At 36.8% G+C, this 8,580-nt stretch overlaps 2 pseudogenes across 1 annotated transcript; both read left to right on the forward strand.

The window, feature by feature from the left end:
- Positions 1-6,258: 6,258 nt before the first annotated feature.
- LOC111813526 lies at positions 6,259-6,417 on the forward strand (annotated as a pseudogene).
- Positions 6,418-6,726: 309 nt separating this feature from the next.
- On the forward strand, positions 6,727-7,923 carry LOC101586605 (annotated as a pseudogene). Its single transcript, XR_192838.2, has one exon. The product of XR_192838.2 is annotated as an aldose reductase pseudogene (transcript).
- Positions 7,924-8,580: the final 657 nt, after the last annotated feature.

Below are 8,580 nucleotides of genomic sequence, written 5' to 3' on the forward strand. Positions count from 1 at the left end.
GGGACTCAGGTCAGCACCTTCTGACATTGCCAGTCAAGTGGAAAACCCAATGCTATTATGGTCTACTGGATTCTTTTAGAATAGTTTGCTGAATTAACACAACTAGAATATTTAAATGACAGAACTAAACAAAAAAAAGGGATACATGGGGCCGGGGAAATGGCTCAGTAGAATAAGTGCTTCCCTGGCAAGCACAAGGGCCTGAGTTCAATCCCCGGTTCCACCAAAATAAATAAATAAACTAAAAAGGGATACAGATGAATGTTCATTTTGTATCTGTGTATTCAAAATGGTTGGGATAGATATATAGTTACATTCTCTTAATGAATAGAGGGATTTGTTCTAATAGTGTTTGTAAATAGGATATCACTTCTGCATCTTGTACAGCAAATAGCTACTAGGAAGAGAGTATGCAATGTGTTAATTATTGAAAGTGTCGTGACAATTTGATTTGTAGCTGTCTCATTGTTATATGTCTCTCAATATAATTATGGAAAAAAATAAAAGGAATTTTGCTCCCCCAAAAATATGGAAAAAAAGAAAAGAGTGTAATTACCAAGTTCCAGTGGAAGTTCAGAAGATCATCAGTATCTACTTTGAGAATCTGAGAATCATTACTCTCACAGATATAAACCCTATACTCCTGAAACTGTTCAATGACATTGAAAAGGAAACAATCCTCCCAAAATCATTCTGGAGGCAAGTATTATACTAATACCAAAATCAGGGAAAGAAAGAACTAAAAATGAAAAGTACAGGCCAATCACCCTCATGAACATAGATGCAAAGATCCTCAATAAAACCTTAGCAAATAGAATACAGCAAATCATCAAGAAGATTTTACACCATGACCAGGTAGAATTCATCTCAAGGATGCAAAAATGGTTCAGTATGTACAAATCTATAATTGTAATGCACTATATCAATAGAGCCAAATCCAAAAACCACATGATCATTTCAATTGATGCAGACAGGGCTTTTGACAAAGTCCAACACTCATGTTCAAAGTCCTACAGAAAATTGGCATAGATGGCCTCTACTTCAATCTGATGAAATCCATCTATGATAACCCAATGGCTAACATGATTCTAAATGGAGAAAAACTGAAATCTTTTACTCCCAGATCTGGTACAAGACAAGGATGTTCTTTATCATCACACCTATTCAATATAGCTCTGGAATCATTAGCTAGAGCCATTAAACGAGAGAAATAAATAAGAATAGGTAAAGTAGAAGTTAAACTATCATTATTTGCAGATGATATGCTATTTTACTGGGAATACCCAAAAAACTTCACCAAGAAGCTACTAGTATTAATGCACAAATTCCGTAGCATAGTAGAATACAAAGTGAATACCCAAAAGTGAATAACATTCCTTTACAGAGATAAGAAACACACTGAGAGGGAAATTAGAGAGACAATACCTTTTACAGTAGCACCGTGGAAATGAAATACGTAGGAACTAGCCTTACTAAAGAAGTCAATGATCTATTCAATGATAATTACACTTCTCTGAAAAAAGAGATCATAGAGGATTTCAGAAAATGGAAAGATATTTCATACTCCTTGATAGGAAGAACCAACATTGTGAAGATGGCCATACTCCCAAAAGTGCTGTACAGATTTAATGCAATCTTTATCAAACTACGACCAACATACCTCACAGACCTAGGGAAATCATTCCTGAAATGTATTTGGAACCAGAAAAGACCTAGAATAGCAAAGGCAATCCTGGGCAACAAAGACAAGGCAGGAGGCATTACAGTTCCTGATTTGAAGTTATGCTACAAAGCTACTGTGATAAAATCAGCATAGTATTTGGCAAAAACAAAACAGAACTGAGGATGAATGGGATAGATTATATGATGCAGAAGCCTCTACAAAGATACTCAGCCATCTTATCTTCGACAAAGGGGCCAAACATGTTTATTGGAACAAAGATAGCCTACTGAACAAATGGTGCTAGAAAAGCTGGCTCTCTATATGCCAAAAACTAAAACTTGACCGAGGTCTATCACCATGCACTAAGCTAAGGTCAAAATGGATCAAAGATCTAAATATTAAAACAGAAACACTAAATCTCCTGTAAAAGAAAGTAGGAGGAACTCTCAAAGACATAGGAGTAGGCAAATATTCTTGAACAAAAATCAAATCGCTCAGGAAATACTTGAAGGAATTAACAAATGTGACCTCCTATTATTGAGAAGTTTTTGTACATGAAAAGAAATTACCAACAAAATGAAAAGCCAACCCACAAATTAAAAAAAATATCTTACCTAATAAGCACTTAGACAAAGGTTTGCTCTCTAGAATATACAAAGAACTAAAAAACATTAGGGCCCCAAAATTTAAAGACCCAATCCAGAAATAGGCATCTGAGATGAACACACACTTCTCAGAGGAAGAAATTCTAGAAGATAATAAATATATGAAAAAATGCTTCACATCACTAGCGGTCTATGAAATGCAAATTAAAACACTGAGATGCCATCTCACCCCAGAAAGAATGGCTGTCATAAAGAAATCAACCAATAACAAATGTTGGAGAGGCTGTGGGGAAAAAGGATCCCTTTCTCACTGTTGGTGGGGATGTAGACTGGTGCAAGTGTAATGGAAATTAGTGTGTAGTCTCTTTAAAAAAGTAGTACTGTAAATCCCATTCAAGCCAGCTATCACCCTACTGGAATTTTCTCAGAGGAACTGAAAACATCGTATCATAGTGATATATGTGTACCTATGTTTGTAGAAGCACCATGTGTGATAGCCAAATCTTGGAAACAACAAAGATGCCCATCACCTGAGGAAATGGATGAAAAAAATGTGATATTTTTATACAATGGAGTATTACTCAACTATAAAGAATGATAAACTTGAAGCCTTTTTATTTCAGTGGATGTCACTTGACGGTATACTTATAAGTGAAATAAACCAGATCCACATATGTAAATATTGTATAGTCTCCCTAGTGTCAGAACTCAAAAGAAGAAATAAAAATAAAAAGTTAAAACACAAGTAAAAGGGAAGCAATAACTTAAGAATTAAATAATGAAGAGGTGGCAAAGAGAAAAGCTAGGGAACATGAGAGGAGCAAAACCGTATATTTATATGAATAAGATGGTTAAGGAAATGCTCTTGAGAATCTTCAGCAGGTTTTTGAAACTAGCAGTTAATTTGTAGGGTTCTCACCCTGACTAACTACATATGCTGATACCTGTGAACTAATCAACTGCACCTAAGATAGCAATGTATAATACTAGATTTATGCTTGGAATGCCTGTCCGTCTTGTCTTCTAAATACATACTGTTTCTAATGTCACATGAGTTACCGCTATACTATCTCTCAAGTAAATGTTTGTTTTTAAAAAAAGGTAATAAATGAAAATGAGAAACAAGAAAAGAAATGTCATAGGACTTCCTTTTTACAATGCTGTATATAGTCAGGTTCCCAAATTTCTGTGTAAAAATAAGTAATTGTTTATTTCTACTTAAATTTTTAAATATTTTTTATATTTTATTTTTTCCTCACATTATGCAGCAATTTATAATTTAATATATCAATACTTGATGGAAAATACCTTTCGTATGTTATATCTAAAATATTTGATATTCAAACAGATAGCGAAGTTAAGCTCAACTGCCTCTGTTATGCGGTAATAATCTATTCCAGAGGGTTAACAACTTAAGTTTGCAGACCTAAAATTGGAGAAAATGAAGGACTGAAAAGACAGCCAATATTTGAGGTCAAGGTCAGTGAGGATTTAGGATGTAGGAGGACCTGTACTGTAACATCCTGTAACTCAGTGATGTCCCAAATTTTCTGATGAAGGAGATTATGGGACCACAGAGGAACATGATCAATGATGTAGAGTGTTACTAAGAAGAGTTACACGGAGAGAAAACATTCTCTCAGGCTTTCACAGAGAGCAAATTGGTCAAGCAATGGCTGTGTCTCATCCACATGGCTGACACTGACAAAGAATCTACAAAGTTTGGTACAGGATTTCAGGATAAATCCTGAGGGGATTTGAGTGACCTTGTCACATACAAAAGTCACCTTTCTTGTTATATAGATCTTGCTTTAACTTATTCTTACCCATCCAGCAGAAAAGTATAAAAATGAGGTATAAAATGTAAAGCCATATTAATATGCTGAGCTGTAAAAGGCTCAAGTCAACAACTTCTGACATTGCTAGTCCTATGGATAACTCACTAATATTGTGGACTACTGGACCATATTGGAATATTTTGCTGAATTCATGCACCTACAATATTTAAATGGCAATGGAATACCCATCTCTGACAAAACTAAACAAAAAAGGCGATATAAATGAAGAACCATTTTGTGGTGAAATATATCTATCTATATCTATCTATATCTATATCTATATCTATATCTATCTATATCTGTGTATACAAAATATTTAGGATAGATATACAGCTACCTTCTCCTAATTCAATGAGAAGAAAGATTTGTAGCAATAGTGTTTGGACAGGATAGCATGTCTCCATCTTGTACTATGAATAAGTACTATGAAGACAACAATATGAAATGTATTAATTATTTTAACTGTCCTACTACCCTGTTTTGAAACTGTCTCATTGCCATTTGTTTTTCAATAAAATTAATAAAAAATAAAATAAAATGGGGACAAGAGTCCTCAGACAAAGGACTTCTATCTAGAACATATAAAATATGAAAACGATATCAGGCTTCCAAAATTTGAAGATCCAATTCAAAAATTGTGCATCTGAGATAATGTATGCTTCACATATAAAGCAATACAAATTGAAAATTCATATATGAGAAAATTTTCAACATCAGTGGTCTCCAGAATTGCAAATTAAAATAACACCAAGATTCCATCTCTTCCTAGAAAGAATGACTATCATGAAGAAATCAACCAATAAAAAATGCTAGAGGGTCGGTGGGGAAAAAGGGTTCCTTCTCCAGTGTTGGTGGAAATGCAGACTGGTACAACCACTGTAGAAATCAGTGTGGAGATTCCTCAAAATTCTACACTGGAGGTCTCATTCAACCCAGCTATTCCCCTTCTAGGCAGTTTTCCAAATGAACTGAAAACATGGTACCACAGTGATCTATGTGCACCTATGTTTATAGAAGCTGAATTTGTCATAGCTAAATCTTAGAAGCAACCCAAATGCTCATCCACTGAGGAATGTATAAAAAAGATGTGGTGTTTTACACAAAAGAGTATTACTCAGCTATAAAAAAACAGATAAAGAAACAAAAGCCAGATAGACTCAAGGCTTTTGTAGGTAAATGAATGCAACTAGAGACCATACTTGTTAGTGAGATGAATCAGATCTGCTGATGTAAACATAGTATTGTCTCACTAGTATAAGAACCTGAAAGTGTAAATAAATCAATACAATAAATAGTCTGAAAAGCAAAGAATCTATTTAATGAGAAGGAAAAATTGGGATGAGGAAAAGGATAAAAAAAGAGGGAAAAAGACATATTCGTATATACACAGGATAGGTTGGGTGATTGCAGTGCTGATTTCTGCTGATCTATTAAAAGGAGCAGTTAATGCTTAAATTTTTTTCGTCTCTTTAATTTGCTATAGCTTTTTTAAAAAATCAATTTTGCATGTTTATATCTGGTATTTGGGACAACTAGTTTGAGGGTAGCATTGTGTACTATAGTAGACATTGTCAAATACCCATTATTTGTTTAGTGAAATTCTGCATCATTTCTAAGTTTTTTCTTTTACCATTTTGTAGAAAATAATAAGCAGACATGATGCAGAATTTCAAAAACCAGCGTGATGTTGATTTGGCAGTGGTTGTTGTATTGCATGTTGTCTTCAGGGTGGTTGTTTGGATTGCCAGATATAAGCAGGCAAATAAAGAAAAATAAACTTGAGGCCTTTATATGTAACTGGATGCAGCTAAAGTCAGACTTGCTTGTGTAAACATCATTTGGTCTCCTGAGTGTAGAAACCTGAAAGAGTAAAATATGAAAGGTAAAATAGATATTTTTTTACCTATCTAAAGATAAAGAAAGGGAAAGGGAAAGAAACTACTTAAAAGGAAAGAACATCTGGGATGAAAGCAAGGAGAAAAAGAAGGCAAAAAACATACGCAGGATATCTAAGAAAATTTTACTGCTAGTTTCTAGTGGCTCATGGAAAGGAACAGTTAAAACATTTTGTTTTGAACAAGCAGTATTTTTGTGCATGGCTTATTTCATGTAATCTCTTCCAGGTTCATCTGTGTTGCACTAATGACAGTATATCTTTGTACAGTGGCAGTATCATAGCCAATGAGGTTTACTGAGGAGTGATTATTGCTAATTGAAACTAATGGCAGTTTATCCTCCTTATGACTAGTGTTCCACCAAGTACATGTATAACACTTCTTTATCCACTCATCATTTGAAGGGCCTTTGGGTTGATTCTGACTTAGCTGATGTAAAGCTATTTTTAAATGGTCTACCACAACATCACTAAATCACCTACCATGTGACTAGGACTTAATTGTTCAAATGAATCACTCTAGGGTACTGCTGTATGTTGCAATATTTGTCTGATTGATCTTCTGTTCTTATTTCTGCTAATCAGTTGGAATTTGACCTTTGGACCAAGAGTGACCTTTGGCTTTCATACTATTGAGATTTCAGTGTTTGTATTTCAGAGTGCTAGTCAGACAATTTAAGGATAGTGAGTGGGATTTTAAAGCCTCATGCCTGCACTGTGGCAGTTAGGTGGTGTGCAGCCCTCTGTACCACACAGCAGCCATGGCCAGCCACATTGAGCTCTATACCGGCTCCAAGATGCCCATTGTGGGGCAGTCACCGCCAGGCCAGGTGGCTGAGATCGTGAAGGTAGCGATTGACCTTGGGCACTGCCACATTGACTGTGCCCCGGTGTATGAGAATGAGAAGGAGGTGGGGGTGGCCCTGCATGAGAAGCTCAAGGAGGGGGTGGTGAAGTGCCAGGAGCTCTTCATCATCAGCAAGCTGTAGTGCACATTCCATGACAAGAGCCTGGTGAAAGGAGCCTTCCAGAAGATTCTCACTGACCTGCAGCTGGACTACTTGGATCTCTACCTTATCCATTGGCCCACAGGCCTCAAGCATGGAGCTGAATATTTCCCATTGAAAGCAGTTGGCATCTCCAACTTCAACCATCTTCAGATCAGGCTCTTCAGCAAGTCTGGCTTAAAGTATAAGCCAGCTGTTAACCAGATTGAATGCCACCCATACCTAACTCAGGAGAAGCTGATCCAGTACTGTCAGTCTAAAGACATTGTGGTGACTGCTTACAGTCCCCTCAGTTCTTCCAACAGGCCCTGGGCTAAGTCAGAAGACCCTTCCATCCTGGAGATCTCAGGAGTAAAGCAATTGCAAACAAGTACAATAAAACTACTGCCCAGGTGCTGATCCATTTCCCCATGCAGAGGAATTTGGTAGTGATCTCCAAATCTGTGACATTAGCCCGCATTGCTGAGAACTTCCATGTCTTTGACTTTGAGCTGAGCAGGGAGGACATGGCCACCGTACTTGGCTATAACAAGAACTGGAGTGCCTGTGCCTTGGTGAGCTGTGCCAACCACAAGGACTACGCTTTCCATGCAGTTTTGAGGCTGTGGATGCTTGCTGTTCCTCAGTGTCTTGCACCTGTTTCTCCTGCCTCATTTGTCCTTGCAAGTATAGTGTGGCCCATGTCGCTTGGCAGTGGGGAGCCACCTAGAGACAAAGCACTGAAGGCCTGTTATCCTGATGCCTGGTGTGAAGAGCAGTATTAGTAGATGAGGTGTCTGTCTTTTCTTTGCCTCTAATCATGTCCTCCTGGGGAAGGTACAACCTGAGTATCCTTTTCTGACCAAAGAGAAGCAACTTCTACAACGTCAAAATATTGTTACTAACAGCTAATTTTCTGACTCCTTTCAACTGTATTCCTATTAGCCAAACTTCTCTTTGCCTCAAATAAAAAGTATTTTTGTGAAAAAAAAGGGTAGCGAGTGGAACTTCAGTGAGTTACAAAGATTCATTATAGAAATGATTTTGTACTTATTTGCTATTGATGTAGGCTTTATAGAAGGTTTTGCAGCCAGTTCTACTTTAACATAATAAAAACTTTAATGATTCTGTTGGAAAAAATGGGGACAACAGAATATTTATTCCATGTAAGTTGTAAGGATTAAATGAGGCAATACAAGTCAATGCCTTAGCCTACAGAAATTAGTTATTAATTTTGGCTTGTGCTATCTTTTCCAGGAGCCACAAAAAAGATCATGGCCCCCACATCAAATTTGGCCCACCACCTGTTCATGTCAGTAAGGTTTTATTGGAACACAGCCATAGCTGTTTATAGCTATATGTAGCTGCTTTGGTGGGACAGTAGCAGAGTTGAATGGGTGAGACAGATTGTGTGGCTTATAATGTCTAAAATATCGACTTTCAGCCTAAGTAGAAGTGTTTCTAACCCCTCTTTCATGCTTTCATGAAGCTTCTAGTCTAGTGGGATAGATATTCTGAAAACTTTCTGATTACCCCAGGGCAGAGGCAATATGGGGTCATGGAAAGAGACTGGGATGAATTTCTTTTCTCAAAA

The sequence above is a fragment of the Octodon degus genome, unplaced genomic scaffold (assembly GCF_000260255.1).
Source record: "Octodon degus isolate 3935 unplaced genomic scaffold, OctDeg1.0 scaffold00195, whole genome shotgun sequence".
Classification (NCBI taxonomy): Eukaryota; Metazoa; Chordata; class Mammalia; order Rodentia; family Octodontidae; genus Octodon; species Octodon degus.